This window comes from Pinus tabuliformis, chromosome 3_1 (assembly GCF_031772625.1).
Source record: "Pinus tabuliformis cultivar Carrire ecotype Pingquan chromosome 3_1, CPIR1, whole genome shotgun sequence".
In the NCBI taxonomy this organism is placed as follows: domain Eukaryota; kingdom Viridiplantae; phylum Streptophyta; class Pinopsida; order Pinales; family Pinaceae; genus Pinus; species Pinus tabuliformis.
In genome coordinates this window covers 500,486,486-500,500,606 of record NC_142301.1, presented here as the reverse complement: position 1 = coordinate 500,500,606, position 14,121 = coordinate 500,486,486, and the positions used below count along the sequence as shown (strand labels likewise).

The 14,121-nt window shown below is 38.9% G+C and overlaps 1 pseudogene; it reads right to left on the bottom strand.

The window, feature by feature from the left end:
• Positions 1-1,625: 1,625 nt before the first annotated feature.
• On the bottom strand, positions 1,626-9,468 carry LOC149187996 (N(6)-adenosine-methyltransferase MT-A70-like; annotated as a pseudogene).
• Positions 9,469-14,121: the final 4,653 nt, after the last annotated feature.

The window sequence follows — 14,121 nt, the reverse complement described above, 5'->3', positions numbered from 1 at the left end:
ATCCAATTTACCCTGGGTATCAAAATGAGGAGAAGTGCTCAATGAATTTTTCCAGGATGTGTATTTCACAAAAAAATTACAAAATAAAAGGTAGAGTTGGAAGATAGTGAAAAGATGCCAACACCAAAGTTTTCAAAGACATGTTCAAGTGTGTGTAGATGAAAATACAATGCAACGAAGTGAGATTGTGCAGGTGGCGCAAAGAACACAATTTTGGGAAGATTGAACAAAGCATTCATAATTCAATAGAGATGATTGGGAAAAATCATTGCTTCATAATTATGTAATATGTACTTTTTGTAGAAAATCAGATGTGTCCATAAGTGTATGTGTGATCCAATTCAACGTTTGTCATTGTTAATTCTATAGATAAGTTCTTCTTTCCGTGCGTTAAATGATATAGGTTAAATAATATAGGTTATTGGAGTTTGATAGCATGAAGAACGTGAGCTACAACATTAATGTCGCATCAGAAATAGAAGACAAACCTTGTATCACGATCACTTTCCACTAAATACAATCCTATTTCTATTATACAAATAAATAATGAATATTAACACTCAATACAATCATATTTCAATTATATAAATAATGAATGTTAATTTATGAAAAAATTAGTTATACACCACTGACCTTTATGCCTGTATGTATGGGTATATGCATAAAATATTCCCATGACACTAAACTAATTTCAAACTAATCTTCCAAAATTATTATGTCAATTATTTCACATCAATTAGTAGTAATGATTATTATGTCAATTATTTCACATCAATTAGTAGTAATGTATGAGTATGTTAGAAATATCTATTTTAGAAAAAAGACAAATCCTATGTATTGCCCGGTATGGGAAATGGGAAATAAGGAATGGCAAGAAACAAGTTTCCAAATATGGGAAGGACAAGGCATTAGTAAGAATATTAAACGTAGGATAGAGATATTATGAAACTGCAACATATAGCAAAAAAAAATCTATCACTTGAATTCAGTATATAGATTAAATAAAAACTTTTCAGTACTGGACTCTGGTTTTGCCTTTATCTAGAATGAAATGTGTCTTCTCCGTTAGTGTTTGACTTTTTAATACAAGTTTTGAGGGCATTTTATTTATTTATTCTCGATGAAGAAATCTTACAGTGAGTGCAAAAATAGATGGAGACTATTGATAGTTTCTCGAAGCCTCCGGAAACCACCCAAAAGAAACAACGTTAGCAGTTTCCGGGTATGACAATGAATAGTTTAGGAATTCACTGGGCCGGAGGCATTTCAGAAACTGGAAAATAATCCTTTTAGACATACAAAGCTGGAAAATAATCTAAAAACGCCATAATCCTTTTGGACATACAAAGCTGAAAAATAATCTAAAAATCATTTATATAATACGTACTATATATCGAGTCAAGTGTTTAACACAGGTTCGTACTAAATTCCAGAAAGTGATTACTACATAAAAATCTTAAAATACATTTTATCATAACCTTTTGCATTTTGGACCTACAGATTTCACTGAGAACAAGTACACCATTTCTGAACATGTTCAGCTGCTTCTGTAGATGCTATTTATATATAATTGCCAAGAGACATTTTAAAAAGTTCTTGGTCGGTTCAACACAAAAGTAACGTTTTCAAGTTATCGTTTCAGCGTCTTTAGCGACAAACTTCTCCTCTGATGCATAATTTTCTGATCCTGTCATAGGCATGTGTTCAGGTGTAACCTTGGGTTCCATTCCGCTAAAACGGCTGTTTGCTTGTGCAGTTGCCTCTCCATCAGACACACGAGCAGATCTTGTAGGAGAAGGAGGCTGCACCTCCACATCTGGATAGGCAGCTTTGAACCTTGTTCTCAATCCTTCATCAACTAATCTCACCCCATTTAATTGGTTACCAAGTGACATGCATGAATGTTATGCATCCGTGCAAACAGTTCAAGTTTTCGGGTACGGGGACTTATCCTTTCTAGCATCGCATACATTTCATCTGGTTTTCGGCTTGTCGTTCGAACTTCAGAAACAAGGACATCTGTGTCAATGTTACGGTTCACTTCTGGATCACCCTTAATACCAACAAGACAATGTTCTTTACTGTGATTCAACCAGTGGCCTGTTCTCCCTGTTCTAATAATTCGCTGAAGCTGATTAGTTTTCACCCAGATAAGCTCTTCAATGCGACGATAACCCCATAGTTCCAGACATTCTCGTCCAAGTTCCATTGCACGTCCAGTAACCCAAAGGAAAATGAGACCATCAGTCTGCAGAGTTGGCACCTTCAAATTCCTCATCTCATCATCAGCCATTGTTCCATATGGCAATTCCATGTGAATATCCCAGGGTGGGTCTGCCATAACAACACCAAACTGACCCAAAATATCCATTCTGAAATTGCGTATATCACAATTGATCCATTGTGGCTCCCCAAGCTCAATTTCTGAGCAATATTCTGCACGTAAAGGTTTTAGTGGTGGAAGGCCAACCATCCCTGGCATGGGTAGATCAGGAATTGGATCCAGCTCATAGTGCACGTATTTGCATATCTTCATATTCCGGCAAGTGTCCAGAAAAGAACAATCACCCAGGCTAATATCAGTATGTAAAGCAAATATTCGCCTGAAGTGAACCTTCTCACATGCAATATAGGAGCATGTTTGACGTCGGCAATCTTCTTTTGTTAAAGCTTTACAATACTCTTTCAACTGGGTACCTCCTTTTGTTTTAAACTTTGCAGCAAGAGAAGTTTCTCTTGCAGTCGGACGATGAATTAGATCATAAAGTTCTTCACTTGTCTTGGATTTCCGCAACTCGCTAAATGATTTTTTCTTAAGCAATGCTTCAATATCTTTGATGCCATCCTCCTCTGTGCTTGGTTTGGAAGATACAGGAGGTGGAACTAGACCAGGAGATGGTCCTATTGGCGGCCTTTGCATAGCCGGATGACCATTAAATCCCATCCCCCTGTCCAGGAACACCACCAGGTCCAGGCATTCCCATAAAACCCATGGGTCTATGGACAGCTCTCGGGCCCATCATTTGTGGAGGTTTGCTCTGGAAACATTGGAGGTCCTGTCAATGGCATGCGATGAACACCTTGCGGATGAGATCCACTGGATCCAGCCCACATATCTGGCCTCGGAATGATGGAGTTCATACCAGCTGCGGCTCGATGAACACCTTGCGGATGAGGTCCACTGGATCCAGCCCACATATCTGGCCTCGGAATGACGGAGTTCATACCAGCTGCGGATCTACTTAAATCCATTCCACCAGCAGTTCCCATTACTGGAACAGCACCCATTCCATTTGTATTATCTGTATTTTTAGTATTTAGTTGCTGTGCTGTTTCAGGAAGCACCTTTGCCAATCTGGTTCGGTCAATATTCAGTACCATTATCCTATTTTTACCGGTCACTGCATATTCTTCCAAGTCCACACCTGCATTTTCATGTGCAAATGCTTTCAACGCCATTTCTACAGCTGCAATAGCCCCCACTTCTCCCCCGAGTTCAACGAGAGTGTTCTTATCTGCAGGTGTGCAGTAACCATTTTCCAATTTCCTAGGAACCGCAGCAGAATCAATGGGCGGAAAACGTGTTTGATCCGAACAGCGATCGAGCAAAACATCAGCAACCATAACTTTGACAGTACTAAGAGCCTTAGGATGAGATCCAGTGGCATCATACTCGTGTTTGTCATCCAACCGAAGCAGACGAGACCTAATATCTGCTTCTTCGCTACCATTTACATAGTCCATTCTTGAAACACCATTTCTGTCTTCGGAATTCAAGACGCCACACGAGACCTAATATCTGCTTCTTCGCTACCATTTACATAGTCCATTCTTGAAACACCATTTCTGTCTTCGGAATTCAAGACGCCACGTGTTGCACCCACACCACTGCCTAAACCACCACCATGATGGCGCTTATGTGGCCTTACCGTTCTATTAGGATCTGCTCCATCGAATGTAGAAATTATGCTCATTGTAAATGTATTAGAAAATCTGGACAGATGAATCTAGCTAGTAAAGGTTGAACACACAGCTTTGCAAAGCAAAAAACACTAAAAGAAAATCAAAAGAACAAAAGAATTCATTAGAAAATAGGTTACAATGGTCATGATATAGCATTACTGGGTGAAGATCCCAACGTAATGCACCATAGTGGTGATCAATGAGAAGACTCAACACCTACAACAAGTTCCAGAGAGAACTAGCGAAGTGAAAGAAGGAGCAAATCAGGGAGCAAATCATGCAGAAGAACTAACAAGTTGCGGAGTGAAACAAGGAGCAAATCAGAGAGAAGTAACCAGTTGCGAAGTTAAAGAATGAGCAAATCAAGGAGTAAATCATGCAGAAAGAATCTTGCATGTAGTCCCATGCTCTAACTAAGTGTCTGCATGTAGGTGTGTGCTACTTCCAACACCCGCCTCAACACCACTATGGGGAAAAATAGAAAATGGGCCCTGGCAACTAATGCCAAAGGTCACCCAAAATACAGTGCAACTTGTACTAAAATTGAGGAAAGAGGGAAAACCTCATGGGAAAACCCCTCCTCAAAATACAATGTAATCAAAAGAAAAGAGGAAGAACAGACAGTTGCTAAGAAATTGTGTCCTTCACTCCAAAACGATCGTGCAGAGAGCGAAACTTCTGCTAAGTGAATGTCTTGGTGAATATGTCTGCAGTTTGTTCTGCTGAAGGACAAAACTGCAAATCAATGACCTGGATCATGTACTAAGTCTATGATGTAGTGCATATGGATCTCTATGTGCTTCGTCCACTGCCGTTGTACTGGATCCCTGTAAAATTTCAGAGTGCTCTGGTTGTCACACCAGATGACAATGGACTGGTGGAACTGGACGCCCAACTCAGTGAGGAAGTGTTGTAGCCACATAGCCTGAATGGTGGTGTTGACTACTCCTCTGTACTCGGCCTCGGCTGAAGAGAGAGCAATAGCAGCCTGCTTCTTGCTCGACCAACAAATAGGGCCAGACCCTAGACTAAGTGAATATCCGGAGGTGGACTTGCGATCAATATTGTCGCCCGCCCAATCAAAATCAGTGAAGCCAAGGAGACTCAATGCAATGCCCGCTGCATAGTGAATCCCGAAGGTGATGGTGCCCTACACATATCGGAGGATGTGCTTGGCAGCATTTTAGTGTAGCTCATGCGGCTCCTGCATGTATCTGGAAACTACCCCTACTGCATATGAGAGATCTGGTCTGGAGTGGGTGAGGTACAATAAGCTCCCCACTAGGTATCAGTAGATAGTGCTATCAACTAATGGAGTGTCACCTCCATCCTCAAGGTGGACCCCAGACAGAAAAGGAGTCGGTGCTAGCTTGTAGTTAGTCATGTGAAATCTCTTGAGGAGATCCCATGCATACTTAGCCTGAGAGAGTTTGATGCATGTGGCATCCTGGCTGATCTCAAGACCAAGAAAGAAGTGTAATGGACCCATGTCCATCATCAAGAACCTATCATGCAAGGCCCTCTTGACTACAGCAATGGCTGAAATCGAGTTGCCGGTGATCAGGAGATCATCCACATACAAAACTAAGATTAGAAGAGAATCATGTGTCTTGAGCATGTAAACATTCGGATCAGACTTACATATTTCGAAGATTTGTGATAAGAGAAAAGAATTCATCTTCGCATACCAAGCTCTCGGGGCCTGCTTAAGGCCGTAGAGAGATTTCTTCAGTCTACAGACCAAAGATGAATCCTTAATGAAATCATGTGGCTGCTCCATATAAATCTCTCTGATAGGTCTCTGTGAAGAAAGGAATTCTTCATATCCATCTGATGTACTTCCCATCCCTAGGCAGCCGTAATGGCAAGTGTAAGGCGTATGGAATCCATCTTTGCTACTGGAGCAAAGGTCTCGACATAATCAATGCCATGCACTTGTTGGAAGCCTTTAGCTACTAGCCTTGCTTTCCGTCTAGTGATTTTCCCATCTGCAGCACTCTTGGTCCTGTAGACCCATTTGCATCGGACAAGTTTCCTTCCTGAGGGAAGGGGGACCAGATCCCACGTCTGGTTCTCGACGAGGGAGTTATACTCCTCCATGGCGGACTCCCAAGATGGATGCCCAACAGCCTCAGCATAAGACCGTGGATCAAAAGACTGAACCAAATGACAATGCCAGGATGGCGATGGTTCAGTGGCAGTGAGGACAAGAGGAGGTTCAATAAACTCTGAGCTAGTCCTATATAGATCAGAATTATCCCCCACAAGACCATTTCTAGCAGCTGGGTGGTCTTGTGCATATATCTCACGTAAACTCTTTGTTCTCTGATTTATGACAGGGGAATTTGATTCATTGTTGGAAGCTCGATCTGGGCTTGGATGTGGATCATCATATGCATGCACTGGATTTGTATCTGAAGACACTGTCTCTGCATCTGCATGCTCTACCGTGGCATTTTCATTCTCTGTATTTGCATCTGAGTGTACTGAGTCATCATCTCGGACATGAGGTAGATAAAAGGTGTCTGCATGCGCAATTGAGGTGCATGCGAGAGACTTTCCTCAAATTTGACACTTCGCTCAATGATGAGCTTGTCCGTAGAGGAAATCAGGAATCGGTATCCCTTCACACCATCAGGGTATCCAACAAAGATGCACTCAATGCTCTGTGGATCAAGAGCTTTCCTCTTTTGAGAGGGGATCCTGGACCATGCTTGGGAGCTGAAAACACGGAAGTGGGTGACCTCTGGTTTAGTGCCGCTCCAAGTCTCAAAGGGGGTCTGATCCTTGACAGAGCTATGAGGAGATCTATTCTGGATGTAGTTAGGACAATTAAGTGCTTCAACCCATAGCTTATGAGGTAGTGACTTAGCATGCAACATGCAGGAAGCCATCTCTTTGAGAGATCAGTTCTTTCTCTCAGCAACTCCATTCTGCTGTGGAGTGTATGGAACTGTGTACTGCAACTATATGCCAGACTGAAGGCAAAGGTTCTGAAGTGTTGTGTTAACATATTCCCCCCCATTGTCTGTACGGAGGGCTTTGATCTTTCTCTCTGACTGTGTCTCAACTAGTGCTTTGAAATCTTCAAAGTGCGCAAAAACTTTAGATTTGTTCTTGAGAAGATACACCCAAGTATACCGTGAGAAATCATTAATAAATGTAAGCACATACCTTACTTTGTTGATGGAAGGATGAGGAAAAGGTCCCATGAGATCACTATGGATCAGATCTAGAGGAGAGGATGCTCTGTGAGTCTCTCCAGTGTCAAAACTTTCTTTAGGATGTTTTCCAAGGACACACCCTTCACAAACTCCTTTGAAGAAACTGATATTTGGCGAGCCTTCCACCATCTCATGCTTGCTTAGCTGCTGCATATGCCTGTAATTTAAAAGACCAAACCTCTCGTGCCAAAGCCTACTACTATCATCAACATGTGTAAGCAATAAGGAGGATTCCAATTCAATAAATTCAGAAAATGTATACAGTCTGGATCCATTGTTTACCTCACTAGTTGCAATTTTGGAGCTGCTATGTAGGTCATATATGTTCACTGCATCTGGAGTGAATTCCACTCTCTTTCCAGTGCCGAAATGAGTGATCTGATAAACTGAAAGCAGGTTTACCGAAAGTTTTTGAACATGAAGTACATCTTCAAAGCTTCCGTGTAAAAATTCCACTCTACCTTTTCAGATGACCTCAATAGGTGAGTCATCTCCCATGAGGATGGGAGTTCCTTTGCATGCATCAAAAGAGGAATAGACTTCCTTTGCAGCAGCCATATGATGTGATGCACCGAATCTATAATCCATGCATCATGGGAAGAATTAATTGCAACTAAAGCATGAAAATTGTTACCTTTCCCATGTGGCGGATCCTCAGTTTTCTTCTTGGCGCCCTGAGGGATGTGGTCCCCAAGGTTGTGCTTCTGAAGGATTTCTACCATTTGGTCAATTTGTTTCTTCATGGAAGAGGATTCTGGATGGAATCCTCTTTGACAATAGGTGCATCTGTTTCTTTTCTTCCCTTTCTCATTTCTCGAGCTGGAGGAGTCATTGAAGGGCTTGGTGTACCCTTCCTTCTTTGGATGGGAATGTGCTTTTCCCTTCTCTTTTTGCTACTAATTTTTTTGATTTGAATCAGATCTGTGATTTTTATTGTGGCTACCATCATGCACAGCAAGTGCATGCGCTTTTGGAGGTTTGATTTTCCACATGCTAATGAGTTTATCTTTCTCAAAAGTAAGGGACTCCATGAACTCTTTGAGAGAAGGCATAGTGTAGGATTTACCTGTTGCGAGCCTTACTGAATGAAACGTAGACACAAATATGGAGTATTCCGGTCCGAGCTTTGACATAATAGAGAGAACTTGGCGACTCTCCTCCTTGGATTTGTCAATTCCACAACCCTTGAGTTGCAGCAATAGATCATTATATTTGGTGAAGAAGTCTTGAATTCTGTCATAGTTTCGTGGATCCAATGACAGCAGCTCCACTTCGAGCAGATGTCCTTTCATCTCATCCAATTTCCCGTAGAGTTCTTCAACCTTTTTCCAAATCTCATTGGGAGTATTGCACGCAGATAGATGAAATTGCAACTCTGGAGAGATGCACATGCATATGGATCTGTGGGCCTCATCCATACGGTTGAGGTACTTGGATTTCTCTATGGCTGAAGTGCGTTCCACTTCTGCAGCCATGGTAATCTTGTACAACCCTTTTTGATGAAGGTATTGAGCCATTTGGTCCTTCGATTTGTGATAGTTGTATGGTGTTAGGATCGATGCTTTGGGAAACTCCATTTTTTTGTCGATCTTCGATCTCCAAGCTGTAATACCTGCAAAATAAAGTGTTGGTGCACCTTTTATCTAGAAACCTGTGGGTTTTGATACCATGTAAATGTGTTAGAAAACCTACACAGATGAATCTAGCTAGTAAATTTTGAACACACAACTTTGCAAAGCAAAAAAACTAAAAGAAAATCGAAAGAACAAAAGAATGATTCATTAGAAAATAGGTTACAATTCTCATGATATAGCATTACTTGGTGAAGATCCCAAGTTAATGCACCATAGTGGTGATCAATGAGAAGACTCAACACCTACAACAAGTTCTGGAGAGAATTAGCCAGTTGCAGAGTGAAAGGAGGAGCAAATCAGGGAGTAAATCATGCAGAAGAACTAATCAATTGCGGAGTGAAAGAAGGATCAAATGAGGGAGTAAATCATGTAGAAGAACTAACCAGTTGCGGAGTTAAAGAAGGAGTAAATCATGGAGAAGGAATCTTGCATGTAGTCCCATGCTCTAACTAAGAGTCTGCATGTAGGTATGTACTACTTCCAAAACTCATAGAAAGGTCCAGAGAGCTCTCAAGGTTAAGTACAACCTTGTCAAGCGTGCATATAAGCTCATCCTGGACAATACGCGTAGCCTTAATGCGATCCACCAACTTTTTCCTTTTCTCCTTGAAGTAGATCAATTCGTCATCTCCCTCAATGTGCATATCTACTTTCCTTTGAATTAGCGATGGGACAGAAATGTACCAAACCAATTTTCCTTTGAATTAGCGACGGGAAAGAAAGGTACCAAATCAATTTTCATTGAATCAAGTACAACATATATCTATTTTAAATACTCATCTAACATGATGAGCGGAGATATTTATTTTAAATATGGATTTAATACTATGAACCGACATATTTTTTTTATGAATTAATATTTTTTTTTTGGATTAGTATGAGCAAAATTTCAATTTTGATGATAGACTGACTATCTATTTTAAATACGGATTTAACATGATGAAGCTACATATTTTTTTATAAACAGACACTGTTTAATTAATTTATTTTTTGGACCCATATGAACAAAATTTCAACTTTGATAATAGACTGACATAATTACAGATCATATTGCGCTGTAAAATAAACCTATCAGTTCAAACACAACATCATATCCCAAAACTGCTGGCCAAAACCCAAATCATTCCAAAAACCAAAAAACATTTTAAATTCCCAAACCCTAAAAAGCATATTAAACATCTCAGCAAAATATATATATGATATACAACATTGTATTTCTTTAAAAAAAAAAAAATAAAAAAATAAAAAAAAAATCATATCTTAAATTTTAATAATATTAACTTTCCGTAAATCACCAACTCTTCAAATTTATTAACAATAAATCTAAAACAAATAAGTTTTTAAATTATCCATTACAAAATTTATATAAACTTGACAATATTTAAATAGATTTCCACTCGGGAGTGTGTATAGCTTAATTGAACGGTTAGATGTGAGGGTGGGATCGTGGGATCCCATTTCACACAGTAATCTTAAACACTTTGAAATGAATGTAAATTCATAGTTGTTAAATGTGACTAGCTCAATCTCATTTTGAGGGGTTGAGTTGAATTATTAGTTGTGACAGTGTAACCTTATTTGATTATTTGTTACTGAATTAAGTTGTTATGTATAATATTTGTACTTTAGTTACAATTTCATTTTCAAAATGCAAACTTTACATACTTTGAAATGAATACTAAATTATAAAAATGCTTAATTCTTAGATGTCAAATCTTAACTTTATTTGAGAGTGGAAATCTTCAATCTTTTGGAGGCCATGTAGTTGAAGTTATTACATAAAACATGTTTTTAAGATACAACCTGAAATTAGTGAAAACTCTAAAATATGTTGCTTCAACCATATATCTAAGGTTTTAGTACTTTCCATAAAAAATTTATTATATATATATATATATATATGTGTGTGTGTGTGTGTGTGTGTGCGTGTGCGCTTAGTAACACTATGATGTATTTATTGTTGTTGGTTATACTCTCATATTCCAAAAGCCTAAGGGATTATTAAATGTGTGTGCACGTAACTTCTTCAAAATTATGTCATATTATATGGTTACTCAAAACTGCTTGGAAAATTCCATCCACACTGGACATGCCAATTTCCATTATTTTTGGTAACTGAAACTTCAAATTTCAAAATATTATCCTTGCTGGATATCGTACAATTGTTTTTTGCACTCCTGTCATAGCCATATCCGTACAATAATTTTATGCTTGCCTCACAAGTTCAACACCCATAGTATTTAGTAAACCCTTATTCAAAGGATATGTTCGGATCAAAGATAACACTTTACCCTAATCGTTAAATGAAGTTATTGGAAGCCAAACTCAAATAGAGATTCATAGCTTCTTGGGCTTTGCTAACTTCTACTAAAGATTCATGTTGGGTTTCTCTTATATTGCTCGACCCTTATGTTGAGTGACTAAGGGAGTAGCCAAAACAATTTTTTTTTTGGCCCAAGTCACAATAGAATGCATTCAGTGATTTGAAACACCGCCTTTGCTCTACACTAGTCCTCCTACAACAACCATATGATATTGAGATAGATTCCTTTAACTATGTTATTGGTGTATAAAGCTCGCATAGGAGGTTATTCTCCTCATTGTACATGAATAGTGTTAGGCACTACAATATGTAATGAGTTGATTAGAAGCTATCAATTATTAGATTGGATTAAAATTCAAATTCAAAACTAAAGATTAAGTTAAGAAAACATGAAACAAAAATCTATCTAATCACATTGGCTTGAAATGTAAAGCACACCTACTTGAATTATGAATACTTTGGACTAGCCATTTACTAAGACTTATCACACAAGCCAAAGTCCTATACGCAATCATGTTCAAAAATATCGAGTACACACTCGCTTGGAAATGACATTGATCAAGAGGGTTTTAATCCAAGGGAATGATTAATTCACTAGGGCCTTCCTTGCTACTGAAGGCAAGTGGACACTCTGGTAGTCTTTTATTCAATCTCATAGATTTGATATAGTATTAATTGAAAAGCTAAGAATATGCTATGACCTTTTCCATATGTGAGAGTGAAAATGGGTGGTCACTCATAATATTCTACTCATCGTCTTAATTAGTATGTTCCTAAACCATTGATTTAATCTAAGGAAAGAAAGGAATGAATACAAGGAACTACGTTGCTTGTTAGCCCAGAGCTAAGTAAAAATGTTTGTTGAAAATAACAACAAGAAATGCTTAAAATATAAATGATAAAAAATAACATTCCTATAGATAGCATTTCGAGATACATTCCAATTTTAATTAGTCCCTAAATTAAAGTTTTGAATTAAAATTCGAATTTGAGCTCAGGGGCTATTTGTAAAATAATTAATTAATTCATCTTGAGTTAATTACTTAAAGAAAATCAAACATGAAGTCTATGTAAAGACATGCAACAGTTATCCCTTTGATTCAGGAAGTTATCCCTTAATTAAGGAGATCATGATGAGTTGTACTTTGAGTTGTAATTAGTTAGCTCAATTAACTGAGTTAAGGCCAGTTAGATTAGTTCCAATAGTCTTTGGAACTGATTGTGAGTTCAGTTAGTCAATGCATGCATGCATGCAACAAGTGTACTTCACATAAATGAATATTCTCTCATAAATAACTCATGCATTCAGTTTAGATAGAGACCCAGTTGAGATCAAAGGATGGGATAGTGTACTATCAGTTGCAAGAATATTCTCATGAGGATATCTCTTGCATGTAGAAGGAATTATTTCCTTGAGGATTGCGCAGTTATTTCTGAGGTTGGTGAGCAGTGTGTGAGGTAATTACACACAAGTGGTAGCTTGAGGACCTACGAGAAACTGTGCAAGGAAATAGAAGGCTTGGAGGACTCAAGGAAGACATATTTGTTGTCTATTCTGTCTATGAGCAACAATGAGGGATTGTACTGAGAGCTTGATAGCTTGTGAGCTAAGGCTTTGTTTAATCCTGAGATATTTCCACTTGTATGATAATACAAATAGTAGGTTTTCTAGCTGAGGCTTTCCCCATAATATTATTCTGTGTTCATGTGTGATTGATTTCTTCTTCTCTGTTATATGTGTTCTATTTGATCTTGCTCAAAATCGATTAAGCTTCCGCAAGTTTGTTGTAGAAGTAGATCAAGTATTTTTCTTTAGTTACTTTTCATTATCACATGATCTATAGTGAGAATTTCTACATGGTATCAGAGCAAAGGTGATCAAAGCAGAGAAAAATATACAAAGAAGGGAAAAGTTCGAAGTTTGAAGTTCTTGATTGTAGAAATCGAATTCTTATCACATCTCAAAGTTCACCAATGGCGTTTAATGGTTTGAGACTCGAGTATGCCCTGGATGGTAGCTCGAATTATATAGCTTGGAAGGATCGCATGGAAGCGGTATTAGAGGAGAGCGGTTTGAAGGACTTCATTGATCAAGAAGTCCCCAAGCCGACAGCAGCTAATGCCCAAGAATTGGCGGTTTGGAAGAAATGTGTGGCTAAAGTGAGGAGGATTCTTTTGGAGGGAGTTTGAGACCATATTGTCTCTAGCCTCCATGGGAAGGAGACAACGTTTTCAATGTGGAAAACATCGAAGGATCTATATCATAACAACAACGATAAGAGGAAGTTGGCACTGAAAGACAAAATTAAAAAAATTAAGTGTGAAAAGGGTGACACAATCTCTACATATTTGAACAAGCTCACCACCTGTAGGGATGAGCTTGGAAGTGTAGGAATCATGACAACTAATGATGACAAGGTGAGTCTTGCTCTCCTCAGTCTTCCTAAGAGCTAGCATAGCTACCAAGAATCATTGAATGGAAGAGAGAAACTACCAGATTGGGAACGACTGTAGTCGGATCTGACATTGGAGGAGATTAGGAGAAGCACCAAAGATGGTTCTTCATCAAAGCATGATGATGAAGAAAATCTAGCCTTAGCGAGTAAGGCGAGGAAAGGGAAAGGGAAGGCTTCCCATTCAAAATCGAGTTCTTCCCATGGTGGGAAGAAGATTGACAAATCTAAAGTGCGATGCTTTAATTGTCATGAGGTGGGCCATTATGCAACAAATTGTCCACAGAAGGAATCCAAGAAAGGATCCTCGAAAGGATCAGATGGTGAGGCATTGGCCTCACAATTCGAATTGGATTTTACCCTCATCGCATGCATGGTTTCATCGATGGTGGGTTGTGTTTGGTACCTGGACAGTGGAGCCTCATTCCACATGACCAACAACAAGAGTTTATTTAGTACCTTGGAGGAGAAGGACCTCTAGATGCGCATAGAGATGGAAGATGATGGAAAGTACTGTGTTTCAA